The sequence below is a fragment of the Balaenoptera physalus genome (assembly GCF_965194825.1).
Source record: "Balaenoptera physalus genome assembly, chromosome: 7".
In the NCBI taxonomy this organism is placed as follows: domain Eukaryota; kingdom Metazoa; phylum Chordata; class Mammalia; order Artiodactyla; family Balaenopteridae; genus Balaenoptera; species Balaenoptera physalus.
In genome coordinates, this window is record NC_138886.1 from 119,626,028 (window position 1) to 119,648,191 (window position 22,164).

At 36.7% G+C, this 22,164-nt stretch overlaps 2 long non-coding RNA genes across 2 annotated transcripts in view; both read left to right on the plus strand.

Moving 5' to 3' along the window:
- Nucleotides 1-4,280, plus strand: part of LOC309664103 — a 118,443-nt gene extending 114,163 nt beyond the window's left edge. The window contains exon 5 of the long non-coding RNA XR_014265612.1: nucleotides 1,486-4,280. This is a non-coding gene — a long non-coding RNA (uncharacterized lncRNA). The remainder of the gene's footprint in view (nucleotides 1-1,485) is intronic.
- A 3,738-nt stretch (nucleotides 4,281-8,018) lies between these two features.
- Nucleotides 8,019-22,164, plus strand: part of LOC309664114 — a 59,870-nt gene continuing 45,724 nt past the window's right edge. The window contains exon 1 of the long non-coding RNA XR_014265627.1: nucleotides 8,019-12,896. This is a non-coding gene — a long non-coding RNA (uncharacterized lncRNA). The remainder of the gene's footprint in view (nucleotides 12,897-22,164) is intronic.

The following is a 22,164-nucleotide window of genomic DNA, read 5'->3' on the forward strand; positions in this document are numbered from 1 at the left end:
GTTTTCTATTTTATGTATAGTAGTTTGTATCTGCTAACCCCCAAATCCTAATTTATCCCTCCTCCAACTCCCAGTTTGTTTTCTATGTCTGTGAGTCTATTACTGTTTTGCATATAAGTTCATTTGTATCATTTTTTAGATTCCACATATAAGCGATATCATATGATATTTGTCTTTCTCTGTCTGACTTACTTCACTTTGTATGATCATCTCTAGGTCCATCCATGTTGCTGCAAATGGCATTATTTCATTTTTGTTTTTTATGGCTGAGTAGTGTTCCATTGTGTATATGGACCACATCTTCTCTATCCATTCCTCTGTCGATGGACACTTACAATGTTTCCATGTCTTCTTCCTCCTTCTACTATTACAAAAGCTAAAAAGCCCCACCTTCTTTTCATCTAGCAGTGTCAATGTGATGTATTTATGACCAGTGTGGTGAACGGGGAAATATGAAAGTGGGGTTTTTCTACCATAATATATGGGCAAATGCTCCCAGGGAAGAGACTTTGGTCCCTTCCTCCTGCTTGTACGTGGACGTGATGCCTGAAATTAGAGCAGCTGTTTTTCTTCCATAAGGCTAAAAGAGAGACATAAAACATGGTCCTGCAGAGCTAAAAAGATCCTGAATATTTTTGGATATGATTGAGCCATCAGGTCATTCCTAGATATCCTGCCCTTGAATTTTTGTTGTGAGAGAGATAAACCTCTTTATTCTTTTAAAAACAATTTGATGGAAATGTTGATGACTCCTTGTTGAGCGCAATTATGACACTTAAAACAATTATCACTGACGGATGAAGAAGACCTTACTCTGGGAACCAACTGGGTTAGTTTAAGGCATGTGGAGAAGGCCAGTGTCATTGGAGCATAAGGTGTGAGCAGTTGGTCAGGACCGATCCAGGGTCTTATTCTGTCAGTCAGAATTTGGAGAAGATCATAAATCTAGTGGGAATCTAAGAAGAGCTTTAAGGAGTAAAGTAACATAATGTGATATGTTTTACTAAAATTCTACCCTGTCTGTGATATGAATAATGTGCTATAGGAAAAAGGAGATTTAGGCATACGAATTTTAAAAATATCTATGAGCTTAGTTTTTTAAAAGGTACAAACTACCAGTCATAAAATAAATAAGTTCTGGGAGGTCATGCATAGCATGGTGACTATTAGTTAACGGTACTGTATTGTATATTTTAAAGTTGCTAAGAGAATAGATTTTTAAATCTCCCATCACAAGAAAGAAAATATTTGTAACTATGTGTGGTGATAAATATTAACTAGACTTACTGTGGTGATCATTTAGCAACATATACAAACATTGAGTCTTGTTGTACATCTGAGACTAATATAATGCTATATGTCAATTATACCTCAATAAAAAAGAGCCTATTACTACATGTGACAGAGACTGTTCCCTGTTAAAATCCATGCTCTTTCCTTCTTCCTGGCACACATCTGGACTATATTATCCACCCTCTCTTGCAGTTACATTGGTCATGGTGTTGAATTCCAGGCAATAGAAAGTGAACAGAAGTAATGTTTGCCCTGCCATTACCTACTACGAGAGTTCCATCGACCCCCATCTGTCTTACTCCATGCTGGCTCCCTCCCCTGGCAGCCTGGCATGGGAATGCCCAAGGGGGTCTTTGGAATTTATGCACTGAAGCTGACAGAGCCACCTTTGGCCTGGGTTAGATGAAGTAGCAGAGCTTTTCCCCCTTAACCAGGAATCAAAAAACAAGAAACAAGCAAGAAACACACTTCTATGTTTGTTGAGCCCTTACATTTTGGGTCACTTTGGTAAGCTAGTCTAATATACTGTCAACCAGGTACGATATTGGCTATCATAGGAGCAGCTGGTTAGTGAAGGAAGGTGTTAACGGCGTTTTGCATTGATTGAGTTTAAACAACTTGATCAGCCTCCTGTAATTATTTGAAGGCCAAGTTCAGATTTTCTGGAAGCTCATTTCGAGTGAATAAAGATTTGAAAGTACACATTAAAAGATGCAAATAGAGGGGTGACTGGAGTAAAGTGTAAGAGAGAATGTCTCAAGACGTGCTTTCTGATAATGATCACGGAGATTAAGAGTCAGCAAATGGGAAGAAGACTGTTGTGCAAACCGCCTACGCGGGCCGAGGACCTTTCCAAGCCAACTATTGCTGTCAGCCCAGCTAGGACTTTGCTTCCTCTTGTGGTTAATTCCTTCTAATGTGCCCATGTTATTTATCTTCCATACTAGGGCACTTTTGAGAGTGAACAGAGGTTAAAATTAATGAATCCATCTGGAAAGTCTACATAAATGTGGACAATCCTGGCCAAATGGAAATAAAAGGTGAACACAGACCACAGTAGTTAATCCAGAACCGGCGTGGATGGAGCCTTTCCTCCACAAACCTCTATTCCAGATGGCTAGCTTCCTCAATCAGAGGCTGCCGAAACAAAAAGCACCCAGCATTCTGTGGTGTATCCAGAGTTTATATGTTATATATGGAGGGATGGTGAACATACATGGTCACGCACAGATCATAAATCTAATCAGTTTTGACACATGCAGACGCTCTTTTCACCCACATTCCCATCGAGATATTAGCATTTCGACCACCCCAGAGAACCACCTGCTGCCTTTTCTCAGTCAAGCTCGCTCCTCAAGGAACCTCTGTTCTGATTTCTATCACCATCAGTTACTTTGCTCATTGCGTGACAGTCGTGTGGTATAGTTCTACCTGTTTTGTGTTTGATTTCCCTCAGAGAGCACCACGTCTGTGAAATCCAACTTTGTTGTGTTGAATGTCAATAGTATGTTCCCTTTTAACGCTGAATTGGGTCTTCCAGATGTTGTTGTTCATTCTCTCAAAACAAATTTTATTCTTACAAATTGATTCCTTATGCCTGAATATGGTATCTCTAAAAAAGAGAGAAACTTTAGAGATGGGAAAAACAATCAGATACCAAACTCTTTTTAATCATTCTTTCTATGTCTGATGATCTCTATAACTTACCCTATATGAACAATTCCGAGATTCTGTATCACCGAGTAGAAGAGATTCATCAAGGACAAATGTAAGCAGGACCCAAGGGTTTGTTACTCCTTTTATTTAGTGACTGTTTTATGCCGTCTCAAGCCTATTTATAACCCATTCTTCAGGAAAAAACTTTGAAGAGAAGTAGCAGAGGTAGCTATGTCAGATATTTACATTGATTTTGTGAGGGAAACAGGGATCATCTTAGCAGCCTATTTCAAAGATGTCAAATATATTAATATCTGGTTTCTATCATCTCATTATTGATTAAACTCTCATGCTGACATATTTCTTCGACAACAGAGGTTCTGCTACTGGAACAGGTCAATGACAAATGGATGATTATCCTTATAATGTACAAGATGCACTGAATTAACCAGTGCTTATTGGGCTTACTTTCAGATTGATTTCATTTTTAGTAGTTCCATTTAATTAAACAATGAAGCTAGAAACTTAATTGACATCAAACTTCCATGAATTCTGATTTTTTCCTCCATTCATTAAGCTCATACTCTATTATTTTTGAACTTGCAGTCAGCCTTCTGGTAATTAACTAAATGAAATTTATTGATGGCAATATCATACTGTGAAAGTGTGTTCATTTTCTTTGGGGGAAATTGAAAAGAAACAAATTATTACTTTCCATTGAGATGGATTTTCCAGTCTTCATTCTCTGAGTAGATAATTGTCAAGATGAGACTTAAAGAATTAGAAGTGGTTGGAGTTGCAATGATCCAGGGAACAGAAATTCAGGCAGAAGGGGCACATGTAGATAAGTCAGAAAAGAGCTTGGCAAGTATAAAAAAACTGATCTTTAGTCACCGGGAGGAGGGTTTATTATTGTCATAGAAATGAGTCATAATAAAATCAAACACATTAAGACTACAGAATGAGTCTCCCCAGCACTAAAGAAAGATATGCCTTTCTACACATCTGCCTCCCTTACATTAGCAGAGGTTGATCTAGAAAACTTTATTTCCCCTAATTCTAAAGTACATTAGTAATATTTACATGGGACAAAAAGCTTAAATGACAAATGTGTTATAAATATGTTAGCACCTTAGCCTGTAATTGGAATAAGCCAAAGTAGGGGTTTATTGTATAGGGCATATGGTTAGATATATGTTGTTCAATTATAAAAGATGTCAAATGCTCCCTCAGACAATGTTAGAAAGTACCAACTCTGGGTGAATCAATACTGGGTTGGAAATAAATATATTAGATTAAACCAAGGGTTAAATATATATATATATATATATATATATATACACATGCATATATATATGAGTTATATACTTATATAAAACCTTTGAGCAAAATAAGTAACCTTCTGTCTCTCTTGTCTCTCATTTTTAAAATAGGTGAACATATACCTATGTAATGGGACTATTATGGGTATTGAAATCACTGATACATGCAAATAACTTAGAAAAAATGCCCAGAATATAAAACCTTGTTAATAAATGTTAGTTGTTGCTGTTGCTTTTGTTGTTATAAGCTGTGTAAACCTCTGTGTCTGGTATTGGGAAAGGCACTGTTACTGACAAGCACCTTAATTACTAACTAGTGGAGTTTTGAGAATGCTTGTCTCTTGTTTTAGTACAAAAGGCAGAAGGACCTGGGCAGATTATGAGCGTGACATATGAAGAATTTTCCTATATGCTGTATTGTATGAGAATGGACATTTCCCAGGGTCAAGGGATAATTAAAGATTACTGGTCTTGAGTTTCAGCTATAAAGTTTATATACTTCCCATAAATACTGAAAATTGCCTTTCATCTTTTTGAAAAGACTGTCTACGAAAAATACTTGGTATTACATTTTTGATGTATAAAATCATCAGCAGAAATAGTTTCAGTGATACGAGTTTCTAATAACCATGAGATAATTAACTGTTGCCTCATTAAAAAAAATTCAGATGAAAACTTTCTATGCAATATAAAATGGACTTAGGGTTGAATTATATAAGAAACTACATAATTCTAATCACCATCCCCCCTACACACACACACACACACACACACACACACACACACACACACACATGCAAATTCCTGTCAACTAGATCCTAAAGCAAATTGTTGTTTTAGGCTAGTGGCTACTCAAGTTTTCTGTTAAATCCAACTCTGTATTGTTTACTGACATGATCTTATTTATGAAAACGATGCACTTTTATGCTCTCCCCTTAGACATTGGTGATTTTTGTAGTTTTCTTTGTTTAACTGTATGATCATTACAGTCTTTACATATGTTTCAGAATTACAGGAGGAAAAAATGTTTAAAAAAATTTAACAAACACTTTTGAAACACATTGTTTTCGCAAATAAGACAAATTTGAGGTTAATTTTTGTGTTGATCGATTTGAGTCCTATCATTGCATGCTCTAGATTACTCAATTCCAGTTTCCTCTAAGAAAAAGAGAGTATCCCAGAAGTCCTTGAATATATTAGTAATCCAAACACCATATGATCAATAATTGAAGTAATGGCTTCTAATTTGATCATCCTTCCTGTGTAATCATCCTCCCCTTCTGACTCTGGGCTTGGCTGTGTGACTTCTTTTGGCTGGTCAATGGGATAATAGCAAAGGTAATGCACAAGAGTTTTGAAAAGTATTTGGACATTGGGGATTTTTTGTTGTTGCTGCCCTCAAAACTAATTCCATCCTGTCTTAGTCAGTCCAGGATGCTGTAACAGAATACCACAGATTAGGTGGCTTAAACAACAAACATTTGTTTCTCACAGTTCTGGAGGCTGGAGTCCAAGATCCAGGCACTGACAGATCTGGTGTCAGGTGAGGGACCCTTCCTGGTTTGCAGTACTCATCAACGTAAGCATCATAGCATCCAGTAACCAATAATTTTAAAAATATATATTAAAGATTAGGAAAAGCCAGGAAACATGACCCATAACTAGGAAAATAATCAGTTGCTATGATCATATGCAAAAATAAAGGAATTTTTTCATAATAGTTTCAGTAGAAGAGTGGGGATAACAGGGCTGATGAGTTGGGGAGGGGTGATAAATATCACCCATGAGTAAGAGATCCCTCTTATTTCTATGCAGTCCCTCTTGACCGCAACCCTTGGTGGGAGAAGAGGAATATTTCTTCCCACTTCCTATCTGCATATAAACTACAACAGATAAATATTCTGAGTCTTTAGCCAATATAAATTCAGTCTTGGTTCTACATAACCCCCAACTATATTTATAAAGTGCTTACTGAAAAATATGCTAAAGAAATTCCTAGCCACAAATAATCTTTCAGAACCTAGGAATTAGAGGGAGGAAATGTGGTGGTAAAGCACAAGATGCTTTAGACCTATTTGACAAATTTAGAAACAAATCATTTATCAGCAGTAGATGGCACTGACCAAGGGTCTTAAGAAACTCTAGGACGAACTTGTGAAGCTCTTGGCCAAATTGTAACCTTGCAGTTGCAAATAGCCACATGCCACTGGAGTGGCAGATTTCCAGACAGACTTGGGCTGACAAGGGCCACAGAGGAGAGCTGAGAACTACAGACAGGACGGTCTTACTTCCAACTCCAGTATGTTGTTAAAAATTATGATGAAGTGGACACCTACACACTTAGAAGCCTAATCTTCCATTTTGAATGTGTCTCTCATTCTCAGAGGGGAAGCAGGGTGGTCCCTGTGGAACAAGCAACAACTGTAAATTGGGAGACTCACTCTCATGTCTGTTTTGCTCCTACTGAGATTGAATCACCCTGTGTCTCATGAAGAAAGAAAGAAAGGGAAAGAAAGAAAGAAAGGTGAAAGTAGAAGATATAATCACTAAAATAGCTATTTCAAGTATTTCAAGTGTTTAAAGGAAAACATGGATGTAATAAGGAGGGAAATTGAAAATACAAAAACAAACCAAATGAAATGAAGTGTCCCATGAAAAGCATAATAACTGAAATGAAAAATCCACTGATAGAATTAATAGTAGATTAAATGCAGACAAAGCAAAGATCATTGAACCTGAAGACATAGAAAATAATATAAACTATCCAAATTGAAACAGCAAGATAGAGACAAATATAAAAAGAAAGAATAACAGACCAAGAAAATTAACAGACTCAGTGATACATGAACTGATGACAAGTAGTCTAATATAGGTGTAATTGGAGTCTCAGAAAGAGAGAATAGAGGGTAAAATCGATAAAGGAAAAATGACTGAACATTTCCCAAAGCTGATGAAAACTATGAGAATGTTGGTCCAAAACACCCCCAGCAATTCCAAAAAGATACACACCAAGAAAACTACACCAATCCAGAGTATATTCAAATTAATGAAAAATACTGTTAAGGAGAAAAGTATGAAGGCAGCCAGAGGTAAGCAACACAGTAAGTTTAGAGGGAAAAGTACAAGAATGACAACAGACCTCATCAGAAACTAGGCAAACCAGAAAACAATAAAAAAAAAAAATCTATAAGGTGTTGAAAAACATATTTTAAAAACCCTTACAACCCAGAACTTTACACACAGAAAAATAATCTTGCAAAAATGGGTTAACTACTTCACTTTAAGTGAAGTAACTGCTGTTTTGTTGTTGTTATTATTGTTGTTGTTGTTATTGTTCCCTAGGTAATGTTGCTACTAATTCCCAGGAGAGGATGAATAATAATAGATGTTTCAAGCCATGTGGGAGGGAACCTGAGAAGTTGTAGTAATGCTAAATTTTTAATAAATTATATCTATTGAATAAAAAAAATTCTTGCAAAACTGATGGCAAATTAAAAACTTTTAAAAACAAACAGAAGTTTAGAGAATTTCTCAATGACAGACCTGCACTACAAGATGGAAGTTTGGAGCTACACACAGGGATTAAGATTACTGTATATGGTAAATAGGTAGGTATGTATAAAGGGGTTTTGTATCACGTTTAAATCACGCGGACTCTTGATCAGAAGGTCAAGTCAAACTCACAGAACCATAGATCGTACCCAGGATCAGGTTTTACTAAATAATTTAAGAACATAAAAACAACTCAGAAAAAGGCTTAGATGAAGAAGAAAGAGATATGGGACTTGGGGGGGGGGGCGGGGAGGGGGGCGGTGCCTTTCCTCCCATGTCAGACATGCCCCTTTGGCCTAGAATATTAGAGGGCTTTAAGTAAGGTTCATGGGATTCCTCACAAAGAGGTAAGAATTTATGTTATGAAAGAGCCTGAAGGGTTGTACAGCCTTTGGGACATTTCTGGGGACATTTCTCATACACGCTAGGTTCTATTTAGTATGGGATCTCCAGCTAGGGATATTTCAGAGATTGGGTCCCTTACTCTTAATAATATCATTAATCTGTCTGAGGTCCACTTAGCAAAAAAGACATTTCCAGGAACTTACCCTTCTTTTCTTCCTACCAGGAACTTCTACCAAGTAAAAAGAGTAAATGGATCACAGACAACTTACTTTAATTCCTTTCTTTCAACTTTTCAAAGCAAAATTAATAACCATTTATTTTGGATTTTATAACATATGTAGTAGTATAATGTATACAAATATAGCACAAAATTGGGTTGTGGGGAAACAGTGTGTACTATTATAGATTCTTACATTATTCATGTAGTATACGCTTGTTTGAAACTTGACTGTAATAAAAAGATGCATATTTTAAACCCAAGAAACCATTAATACAATAAAAAATTGTATCTACGAAATCAATAGTAAAGGTAAAATGGAACCTAAAAGTACACACGGATCAAAAGTAAGACAAGAAAAGAGAAGGAAAAGGGCAATAAAGAAAATGTGAGAAAACAGAAACAAATATCAAGATGACAGATATAAAAACCAAGAAATCAATAGTTATATTAAATGTGAATGATTAAACAATTCTCTTAAAAGGCATAGATTTTCAGGTGGGATAGAAAACCAGGGCCCGATTATATGTTGTCTCCAAGAAGCACAATTAAATGGAAAAACACATGGGCTGAAGATAAAGTGACAAAAGATACACCACACACATCTAAGCACAAGAATTGTGAGTGACTGTGTTAAATCAGAGGAAGTAGACTTCTGAACAAGAAATGTTGCCAGGGCCATAGGAGGGTATTTTGTAATGAGAAAGGAGTCAATTTATCAAGAAGACACAATAGTCCTGAGATGGCACCAAACATCAGCACTTCAAAGTCTATGAAGCAAGAGCTGAAAGAATTGAAAATTCGAAAAGGACATCCATGGACTTGATTGACACAGGGTTGTCACAAATCTTGAATTTGTAAAAACTGTAATATCTGCAAAGCACAATAAAGTGAAGTGTGGCGAAACAAAGTATGCCTGTATTGGAAATTTAACAGTACTCTTTTATTAGATGGTGGAACAACCAACTTGCAGAATGGCAAAAATCAAATGATAAACGTGAGTTGTAGTGCACTACTAAGCAGTGTTAAATTCGTGCAATCATGTTGGAAGACTGGCAGCGTCTAGTAAAACTCAACACTGTCTCCTCAGTCCAGAAATCTCATTCCTTGGAAGAGACTGAGTAAAAATGTGTGTGTAAATGTATGTGTAACGAGGCGCACACAAGAATGCTCAAGTTAACAAACACTGGAATCAACTCAAATGGCTGTCAGGAGTAGAGTGGATAAATAAATTGTGATATTTTCATAAAATAAAAACTGGATGGCAGTTAAAATGAATTATCTATAATTACACACTATAATATGTATGAATCTCACAGACATTATGTTGCATTAAAGAAGCCAGACACAAATAGTGCATGTAAATTATTCCATTTACATGAAGTACAAAAACAGGAAAAAATAATCTCTGCTGTTAGTACTCAGGCCAGTGATTTACTGTGGGTGTTTAGTGACTGGGCGATAAGACAAGTCTTCTCAGATGCTAGTGTTATTTAATCTCTTAATGTGAATGCTGCTTAACAGGGGTATTCACTTTGTGAAAATGTTTTGATTTGTATGCTTATGATTTCTCTATGCATATTAAACTGCAACAAACTTTAAAAAGGACAAAAGAAAAGAAAACTAGGATGATGGGGCATGTAAAACAATGCATATGCACAAAGAGACATTGATATATGCATATTTTTTTAAATTAAAGCTACACAGTGATGGGAGAAAGAAACTTGATTGAGGCTGTAGATATGCTTTTAACTATGACACTTCGAGTCAATCACTTAATTTCTCTTGGTTTAATTTTTCCACCTATCATGACTGAGTCTGGCTAGTTAACATGCAAAATATTATTTAATTTGAATGCTACATATTACTATGTATGATGTCATCATGGCACAAATATAATGGGCAAACTACTGACAAGATATGGAACCCAAAAATGTATAGAACTTTTGGATTAGATGCCCATTTATTTAGGTAAAATTTTGAAGTAAAGGAAAAGCAAAATGTCAGAAATGACTTTTACTCCTCTGTATCCATTTATATGCAACTTAAAATTCTTAACACATTTCTTTTTCAGGATTAAAAAATATGTGTTTGCAGACAGATTGGCAATGTATCTGGCTTGAATAATTAAAATCACATATGTTATACAATATGTATAAAATTATCCTTCTGTTTTTCAAACACGTGTGATACAAATGCCAGGAACAGAAGTTATATTTCCTCTATTATTTGAATTTGCATTATTTTCTTCACAGCCATGAGAGCATATTTTTAATATGTCTTTCTTTAGTTATCTATTGAGGTACTGAATAATTAAATTCCTCTGTGTATAAATAGCAAAGAATGCTTCTATCTTTAAAATATTGCGATCTCATATTCTGATATTTACATTGTAATATCTCTCTACTGCACTCATGATCTGATGCTGGAAAAGTATATAATTTCTTTGGATCCTCAACCAAGTAAAATATGTATAATTCAGCTTTATCTTTGACAAATCCAATGGATATTTTATATCTTTTACTCCATGAATGAGGGAGAATTATTTAATTCCCTTTCTATTTCATTGAATCTTCATATGCCAAAGAAGAGTATCTTTTATTTCCATCTCCTTTTTCATTTTTGAAAACATTATTTGTCAGTTTTCTTCTTTAATTTGGAAACATAAAATAGGAAAATATTCCCCAGATTGACCACAAACACTTTGTCTTCTTAATCCTTGAAAAACTGGCATATATACACATATATGCTCACATACACATGTGCACTGTGTATATATACATACATTGTATGTATTGTACATATATAACCATGTGTGTGACTTTGAATAAATGTGTATGTATAATATAAAAATATAGTATGCATATATAGTAATATAGTGAAAAAACATAATTTCCAAAATTAAGGAAAACAACTCCATACTCATTCAAGGCAACAGATTCGAAAAGTTTTTTTATGATTACTGCAGGAAAAAAATCACGTGTCTCTTTATATGTTTCTAAGTATGTGCATATGAATATATCATACATATATGATATAGCATATATAACATATATATTAAATGGGAGAATAAAAACTAGCTAGACTCCTAGGTGCAATCATTAAGTCTCTTTATTTCTTTTCCTTCTCTGTCCTTCTAAACATCTGTGGAACGAATTATTTCCCTTTTCTCACTGCAATCTTCTGCAAACCTCATGAATTTTCTAGTCACTTTCAGGTAACGAAAAGTCACCTAGTAACAGCCAGTCCTCCAAACAGTTTCATTTCAGTGTTATTTTATTCCCATTGAAAATGTATCTTTTCCCCTGGTTTGGGCTGGCTGCAGGTTAGTTGCTAACAGTGGGAAAGGGGGTAGTCAGCCCCTTCCCCCTTTTATCTTTTCACCTGATTCCTCTTCTCTCCAGCTTCTTAAGTGTGGTTTTGGAACCTGATAGGGTCAAAATCATACAGGAAGGTGGAAGACTTAAGGAAGCTGGAAAGGTCTTACTTGACTAACCCTCTTGCGAACCAGCATCTGCGTTCCCTGAGCTGAGCAGAAGTTGACATTGACCATGGTAGCCGTGGTTTGGTTCTACAGAAGTCCTCCACATCGCTAGACATTTCTTGCCTGCACTTCTCTTGAGTTGCATGCATTTCTCTAGCTGGTTGCTCTTGGTCCATAGCCATCTGCCTGTAAATCCCCAGCCTCTTTCAGCAGAGGCCTTCTCTTTCCAGGTGAGACTCAAGCCAGCTCTAAAACATCCCCTTGCCAACACTCACGTGGCAGAAGTCTTGTGTTTTTGATTCACTGATTTTCAGAGCATATATACACATATATGCTCACATACACAAATCCAATGGACTTGCTCTAAAACAAGCCAGCTCTAAAACATCCCCTTGCCAACACTCATGTGGCAGAAGTCTTGTGTTTTTGATTCACTGATTTTCAGAGCCCTCTACCCTTCTTCTCTTTACAGCCTCAGGCCACTTCATCTGGGCCATACTCTGTGTAATACCAGTCTATTCATTTCAAAATCTGATCGTATCCCATAAATTTATTTTATTATTCCCTTTTTGTTGCTATCACCAACAATTAACTTTATTTCCCATGACATCGGCTACATTTTCAATTGTTAGAAACATCGGTGAGTAGTGTTCTGAGATTTCATGAGAATACCTATTTCTCCATACCCTAACTGACACTGGTGTGGCAGGCACTGTTGTTTACCTTTTTGTTCTAAAGGCCTTTCCTCATTTTCCCTTAGTTTAGGAAACCCAATGTGCCCCAAGTGAAGGTGACGAGGTATGGCTAGCCTAAACCAGTAATTGCAATTTCATTCTCTTTTACTGGATATGTGACTAAGTTGTCCAAAAGGAGATATCTGCTGGGAATCCTCAGGAAAAGATTTTGTTCTCTTCAACAGGTTTGAAAATGGATCATTAAACCTGAAGCACTCGTGTTGCTCCTGTGCATTGACAAGCCTGAGGATGGAAACCCACCACCTTGGAGATGGCAGAGCAGAGATTAGAAGGTATCTGGGTTCTGGATAATATTGCTGAACTGTCACACCAATCATAGAACTACTGATGATCGATTTTTCTTATATGAGTCAAAGAAAAAACTTTAGTGCTTAAGCTACTTTGGATGGATAATCTGTTGCTTACAGTCAAAAACATCTTAATTGATTAAACTTGATATCATCAAACTTTACTTCTAAGAAACTGGGCAAAAATATATTTATCCCTTTTATAAGCCAGAAATGGAATATGAAAAACAAAGGCTATTTTTTGATGTTCAAAACTGAATCCATCTAATTGGTAGCTCTTCTGAAATAACGTGTTATTTTGATTTTATGAAAATATAGCCGCAAAATATCTAAGTCACTCCTTTAGGTTGTAGAAAATTAAAGGCGTTGTTTGTTTTTGAGTTGGCACTAGATCGAGTGTCACCCTGGATCAGCCCACCGAATTCAACTCCGTACTGTGGAGAAATAGAACCTCCCTGGATTTCTTGGTACTCCTTAGACACAGAAATTTATACCGCATACTGATAGAGGGAGTGTTTGCTTTCACTTTCCTTAGAAACATCTTACTATTCATATAGCATGATAATTAGTCCGGTATCCATTTATCTAATATATTGCTCTGATATGAAAGAATAATAAAGTTTCTGTTAACTTCCAATAGGGCTAAATGATTCCAGTCAGAGTAGTTTCCTGGTAGCAAGGACTCTCTCCTTACCCACGTTTTAATCAGGCTCCTCTGAGCCGTCTTGACTAGACCTGGATCTTGGTCTGCTACCCTGCTCGTGGCCTGTCCAATTTTAGCAAAGAATCCCACTAATCCCGGTTAGCAAGAATACTTCCACCTTTTATAGCTGATCAATTTCCACCCTTGGCCTGCCTTTAGCAAGATCCTGTTAAGTTATTTTAGCAAGAATCTTCCTGCCCTTGATACCTAATCAAGTTCTTGTTAGTAACTTTCCGTGCACTGACCCCCTCACTCTGCTTGTTGGCTCTAAATCACCAGCTGTCTTTGCTGTCTTTGGAATTGAGCTCAGTCACATACTAAGGTCTTTTTCCCCTACTGCAGTGACTCCAAATAAATCTGTTTTGCTATTTTTAACATGTGTCTGCTGCAAAATGTTTCTTTACCCTGGGTTAAGCTACTGAGGCACTGGGAAAAATGGAGTGCTATCACCCTTGGTATTTATGTTTCAAAGAGATAAAGCCCAGACTTGAAGACTTCTCTGGCTCATGGAAGTGGAAGACACCCAGGGTTTATCCAGGCCGTGGAAAGGCATGTGTATATTCCAAAAGGTTAGGTGAGAACCCGGGGCCCTTCCGTCCCGTGTCAGAGGAGCGGTTTTTACCTTTCTCCTTCGAGGGGAGGGAGAGATAGCTTCTTCTCTCCTGTGTGTAAATGGTGTGTTGGCACGCCTGAAAAGCCTAGGAGATGAAATTCTGCCCCTTTAGGCCACATCTTACTGAAATACAGTAAGTCCCCTACATACAAACCTTCAAGTCACGAACTTTCAAAGATGCGAACATGCATCTAGTTCCAGCAAGGAGCCAGAACCTGTGCCATCAACGTCAGGCATGAGTGAAATTGCAGCTTGCCCTCCATCTCCTATTGCTGACCATCCTTCAGCTCTACCATCTCCCACCTCCTCTCCCCCCCTCCAGTCAGTAACTCTTCTTGCCTGTTCCCTCGATGCCAGCCCCGGTATGCCAGCTGCTGTACTAGACTACTGTACTTTTCAAGGTACTGTACTGTAAGATTTAAAATGTTTTCTTTATTTTTTGTTTGTTTTTTATGTATTATTTGTGTGAAAAGTATTATAAACCCATTACAGTACAGTACTATATAGCCGATTGTGTTAGTTGGGTACCTAGGCTAACTTTGTTGGACTTATGAACAAATTGGACTTACGGACGCACTCTTGGAACAGAACTCATTCATATGTAGGGGACTTGCTGTAGATCAGGAGCAAGATCGACCAACCCATTTTGGCCCATAGTTAATCAGGATGTTCTCTTAATGATGTGACCTGTTACCCAGGGGTAACTAGAGGTAGGTTCTGTCCAAGAAAAGAATAAAAAGCAAACCCAGAGAGGAGGGAAGGAGGGAGAGAAAGAGACAAGGAGAGAGTCAGACACACAAAGAGAAGCAGTGAAAAGAGAATCCAAGAGACTCCAGAAAGACTGAGAGATTAACCGTAATCATTTCCCTCCCATTTATCATCTTTAAATTTGACCCTATTTGTTCTCAACCCTTTCATTTCTGTAATGGTTGTCTCCTCTTTGCCTCCCATCCCATGTTAGATGTAAGTTACTTTGAGTATATTTCTGTTTCTTACAACAAATGGTTCTTGGGTGAAATACTTTGTTCACTTTAACTATTTTAATCATATGTACATTTTAGAAAAATGACAAGTCAAGATGGAACTTCTGACCATCATTCTACACTTCCTCATTCATATATAATATATCGCTAGTATATTTAATTAAAGCTACCTACTAGTACCATCAATGAACATGTTTTTGAGAGAAAATTCTTAAAAACTTGCCCAACCTAAATTAGCTTCTTTACTTGTTCTTAAATTTAAAACAAGTATGTGGAAGAGATACCTTTGGTAAAGAATATGTTTCTTTTAGCAAAGCTTTTATGTCCTATGCCATTATTTCTATTTTTGCCTTTTCAAGAAAATGGATTCAGAGGAATTTATTGATACTATTTAATACTGGGTCCATTGTTATAGATCAGTGATTTATAAATCTTTTCTGAATAACAAAATCACTAGGGAAGCTTTTAAAATACAGATTATTTAGCTTCATTCCTGTCCAACTAAATCAGTAACTCCAGGGGTGGGTCTGAAATTTTTCTGTTTATTTAAATGACTCCAAAATATTCTGATGATAAGTCATGTTTGGAACCCACTGCTATATTTCTCAAAATAGGATGCAGAGTAGTATTACCTGGAAAAATAAAAACCAGCAAACAAGCCTGATGGCCAAATCCTGCCCCGAGGTATCGTGATTTAAAAAGTCTAGTGGAGCCTGGTACTGGTGTTTCTTCAGAGCTCCCCAGGTGACTCCAACATGCAGACAGATTTCAGAACCTTTACCCAGGTGTCCCCCCGGCCTCTCAGGCTTAGAAAGAGCCTTTCTTTGAACTATCCCTGGAGAACTTCGTAATATTATTATCATCAGAGCTCTATCTCTGTAGTCATCTTTGCACCATTCAGAAACTTCTGGCACAAGCAAAGATCTCAATCAAAATCTCAGAGCATCCCATTACAGAATCACTCAACTTGGCCTCTGCAAAAGGGAGAAGACCTGGGTCGTGTGAGAAGAAACGAACTTTTTTAACAGCATGAGGGTTCATTGTGTGGCTGGCACATTTATTCAGCTGTCCATCAGTTAATTCATCCCACAACTGTTTATTGAGAATCTACTATAAAATCAGATACTATAGTAGATATTGATACATATTTAAACCTGGGTGGAAAAAGTGTCATTAAACAATTATATTAAGAGCTAGAAATGAAGATGGGCTGGTTGACAGGAGAGTCTGTATTGAGGATAAAATAAATAGTCTAAATTAGGAGATTAAGGAAGATTTCCTTGAGTAGATGACATACAAGGATTTGAAGATTGCATTTTCCAGGTGTAGATGCAAAGCACATTTTTTAAAATCCTTTATTTTTGTTTTTATTCTTAATTTATTTTTAAATTTTATTGGAGTATAGTTGATTTACAATGTTGTGTTAATTTCAGGTGTACAGCAAAGTGATTCAGTTAGACATATGCATATATTCATTCTTTTTCAGATCCTTTTCTCATATAGATTATCACAAAATATTGAGTAGGGTTCCCTGTGCTATACAGTAGGTCCCTGCTGGTTATCTATCTTGTATATAGTAGTGTGTGTATTTTAATCCCAAGCTCCCGATTTATCCCTCCCCCTCACGTTTCCCCTTTGGTAACCATAAGTTTGTTTTCTAAGTCTGTTTCTGTTTTGTAAATAAGTTCATTTGTATCATTTTTCTAGATTCCACATATAAGTGATATCATATGATATTTGTCTTTCTCTGTCTGACTTACTTCACTTAGTATGATAATCTCTAGGTCCATCCCTGTTGCTGCAAATGGTATTATTTCATTCTTTTTTATGGCTGAATAATATTCCATTGTATATATGTACCATATCTTCTTTATCCATCCCTCTGTCAATGGACATTTAGGTTGCTTCCATGTCTTGGCCATTGATAGTGCTGCAGTGAACATTGGGGTGCATGTATCTTTTCGAATTATGGTTTTCTCTGGATACACACCCAAGAGTGGGATTGCTGGATCATATGGTAGTTCTATTTTTAGATTTTTTCATGTTTTTTAGGAAACCTCCACACTGTTCTCCATAGTGGTTGTACAATTTACATTCCCACCAACAGTGCAAGAGGGTTCCCTTTTCTCCACACCCTCTCCAGCATTTATTGTTTGTAGATTTTTTGATGATGGCCATTCTGACAGGTGTGAGGTGATACCTCATTGTACTTTTGATTTGCATTTCTCTGATTTGCACATTTTTGATGGCCCAGAACCAAGGTAAAGAGAAATTTGTCTTTATGATTGAATTGAAACCAGTATGACTAAACATAGTGAGTGAAGGAGAAATACATATGATTAGGCGAGAGATAAGCAGAGTCAAACTGCAGAGCTGAGTACGTCTCCTTAAGGATTTATTTTTTACTTTATTCTAAGTTCATTTTGAATCAACTGAATAATATAAAGCAAGGAAGCAAGAACCTGTGACAGTTTGGACCAGGATGGAGGCAGTTGAAATGTAAATTGTTGACAAGTCAAGATATATTTGGTAAAATTGTCAGAGTGAGACGATTTGGTCAACTGTAGAGATTATAAGAGTGTGTAAGAGATAAATGCACCCCCATGTTCATTGCAGCACTATTACAATATCCAAGACATGGAAACAACTTAAGTGTCCATCGACAGATGAATGGATAAAGAAAATGTGGTACATATATACATATATATATATATATACACACGCACACACAGACACAATGGAATATTATTCGTCCATAAAAATAACAAAATACTTCCATTTGCAACAACTTGAATGGACCTTAAGGGTATTATGCTAAGTGAAATAAGTGAGACAAAGGTAAATACTGTATGATCTCTCTTATATGTGGAATCTGAAAAACAACAACAACAAAACAAACAACAACAACAAAAAAGCCCAAGCTCAAAGCTCACAGATAAAGAGAACAAACGTGGTTGTCATAGGCAAGGGGTGTGTGTGTGATGGGGTGCGGGGGAGAAATGGGTGAAGGGGATCAAAAGGTAAAAAGAAAAAGTAGTGAATTAGGAAAAAACTGCCGATTTTCTTTTCATCTTTATCATAATTGATTTTACCTGTGCATCATCTTGGGTCTTGTTTCTTACACATGTTTGTAATGTAGATTAAAAAAAATTACTGGAAATGACTCAAGTCCTTTTGTAAAGGACAATAATGGTTCAATAAACTAGGAAGCAGCCATCCATAGGATGGAATACTACAAAGCTGTGATAAAAGAATGAGGAATCTCTCTCTGTACCCACACGGAAAGATCCCTAGGACATATTCTTAAGGACAAAAGGCAAGGCACAGAACAGCTTATATAATGTGCTGCCTTTTGTATAAAAGAGTAAGAGGGGGAATAAGAACATATATTCATACGTGCTTGCATTTACGTGAACACTGTACGGATATATGAAACACTATTGAATGGTACTAACAAGGGACTGGGGGCCTAAAGCGGGGACCAGAACTGAGATGGAAGTAATACTGCTCAACATATATCTTTCAGAATGATTTTGTCCTGTTTTTAACGTACCTTGAGCACCTGATTCATTTGGTAGTGGGGTTGGGGGGATCTGTGTTCTCTGTTGGAACCAAGTGGTCAGGACTCAAGACTCCTCACCTGGGCCTGCTAGCACTCATCAACCTCAGGACAGTGATAATTTCGGTCAGAGGAGCAGCAGGGCTGTTACTTGACTATCTTCCTAGGGAAGGAGCAACTGATAACACACGCGGGTCCATGTAATTTGAACGTTATGTGTAAGACTAGGTTAACTCAGCTTCTAAAACTGTTTGACCAGCAGGGATGTGACACGGTGGTAATAAAGGGGGTGGAGGGGAGACCAGGGTAGAGAGTGGCCATCCCTGTCTTCTCCCTTTACAATTTGACTTTTTATTCTTGGGTTTTCATAGTGGGCTTTTGTGAAGTGGGGAGATTTAAATCCATCTCTAGGATTTCAACTATCTTAAGGCCGCTTTCAACACAAGTGCTTTTCTATAAATCACTCTCGTGGTTCTCCTTCCCGAGACAAAAAAGAAGAGAGAAGGAGAGGAAAAGGGGCACATCGGGGGTTTATCTGGTTTGTGGGGTAAGAGGATTGGCACAAAAATGAATAAAATAAAATTAAGCCAGTTGTCTTAGAGAGAGAGAGAGAGGTGCCAGCCGAGAGTCCTGGCTGTTGTTGTATGGGGCTGATGGGGCACCACTGCTGATTTATGGAAGAGGTTTGGGAAAGAGCACGAGTTCTATCTGGTTAGGTTTCTTTATAAATGCAAATGAGAAATTCAAACGGAGATGTTTAGTAGGCCATTTGATATGCTACCCTGGAGATCGTGAGAGTAAGCGTCTAGATACATTTTGAGGAGAGCCATGAATCCCTAGCAGTGGATGACATATCAAAGGTAGAAGATGTATTACGATAAGAGACAAACCTCCGAGAAACTCCAGTATTGAAAGATCAAGGGGGAGACGAGGAACCTGCAGAGAGACACAGGGAATACAGCAAATTGTGGAATTATGACACTCAAGGGAAGAGTGTCCCCAGGAGGAAGGGGTAGGTAGAGGCAGAAGATTGTCACATGGCATTTTTTTTTAAAAGAGCTATGCATTCAGATATGATAGAAGCAACTGGGGAATCATTTGACATCCCATATTCCTGTGTGGGAAGTGAGAAGAGCTTTTTTTTTTTTTTTTTTCCAATATCCCATAGCATACTTTTCTTTTCTTATAGGAGGGAAGGCAGTTGTGAAGCAGTGGGTTGAACAGTATCCAGTTTGTTACTGCTGGGCATTTTTATACTCTCCCGGCTGCTGGGACGTGGGAAGTTATCAGTTGCTGACCTGCTGAGTGACAATTGTGCCAGTAACTTATCAGTATTGTATCGTACGCTTAAAAATCTAGGAGGGTAGATCTCATGTTGTGTTCATACCAACATACAATAAAACAAAATAAAAATAGACTTCGATTATTGCACTGTATCTTATATGCCTTGTTGCCCTAGTCCTTATGTTATAAAGGTGATGAATATTAATGGAAAATTATTAAAGACTATTATGACAGGTAGAACGAGGCACGATTCCTTGATTTATTGGTCAAATTACTTTAAACATTGATGAGTAAAATGGAAATGGATTAATTCTCAGATGGATGGGTTGGTTGGTAAGGGTCCCAAGAGAGGTTAAATTTTAGGATGAATCTTAAAGAAAATGATAGGTATTTTGTTGTTTTTTAAAAAATATTGTGAGCTAAAAATCCAACTGTTACATATAAATCATGTCAAAAATATTTAACTGTATAATTACTAAGGAATTCACAGACTCAGTGAATTGTCATTAGACACCCTAAAATAAAAAAATGTCATGAGTCAGGGATTCAAGAAACCATGTGAGTTAAATTATAGATATTCAAGATAATTCTTTTAATGTAAATGGCTAAAAGCATAGAGTCAAGTATTTGTTCTTCCTTTTGTATTTTCCCATATTTAGAAAGAAAAGCTGATATCTTAAAATGTTTATTATTCGCTTCCCTATCAGCACCACCAAATACCCCCAAAATACAAGTGAATCTTTATTAAAAGTATTATATCCCTTATAGATGATTAAAGTAGTAGGTTGCGACTATATTGTATTTTTTTTCTGTAAGAGAAACAAAGAATAACCTATTATGGAACTTGCCATTACTTTTTCTTAAACAAAGCTGGGATATTGTAATCTGTTTTGCTATTCAAGTGCAATGGTGTTCTCTTTTAGCATGCTTTAGAATTATGGGTTTGAACTGGACATTTTTTACTACCACTAGTTCAACTTTTTCTGAAAAAAATGATAATAAATTCAGAAACTGCATTTGAGCTAAATGAGGTTTAAGTGTTATCTGGGTTTTATTCTTATTTCAATAGAAATCTCTAAAATATTCTATTCCATTTTCAGTAGTCAGAGACAGTCCCATGAATTTTCCTAACTCTTGTTTCTCATAATCTAGAATCTGTTCTTCATATTTTATTTTGAAATGTACCCCTTTTTTTTTCAAATTTAGTAGCAGTTGCCCTTGTTCTTTTCAGAGTGGTTTTAATTATTTTCCCTGAGAAATTCCTAATTTTGACTAAATTCCATTTTCTTCCTAATGTAGTTATCAATATGAGTTTTAACGCCACCTTGTGATTCAAGTAGAGAAATGTTCATCATATTAAAAGAAGCCAAGCAAGTCAGAGAAAGGAGAGTTTGAACAACGTAAGAAAATATTTACCTAAATAAAAGGTTCATGATTCTATCACCAACTTAATGTTATATTCCTATTTTTTAAGAAAATCAAAATATCCTTATTATTGTAAATAGTCAATCCTTCATACAGTACACCTTACTCCCTAAAGTATTAGTATGTCCAAGGAGGATGTTGTATCAGTTACCAACAATCACAAATAATCCCAACATGGCTCTTGCTTTGCCCAGAGTTAAAAGGTCAGGAACTATAAAAATGCTATCAGATACATTAAAATGGTTATGGAGAATTACTTCATATTTAGGCAATCTTTATGTCCTATGATAAGTTTAATCTTACAAAATCAATCCCATGAAAACCTACGTTGAATTTTAATTGTACTGAGAAAGGTTTGTGGCGGAGATGGGCTCCCTGTCCATCTATTTCTTTGACAGAGAACCAGACAGCATTTCCCTGCCAACCCCCCAGTTAGACTTGGCCAGGGACTTAGTTAGGTCCTGGACCCAGGGCTGGCCAATGAAATCCACCCATGCGCAGCCCTCCCTGTCCTTACTGCCTCTGCTGGATGGATACAGATAAGCAGGGCAAACTTGAGGGCCCATCTTGGAAACAACAATTCTACAAGATGAGAAGAGGCGTCTGGTCCACAAAATCTTTCTTAGAGGCAACTTGCCTTCAGTCAGATGATCTCATTTAGATTTTTCTATTAAAAATACATATAC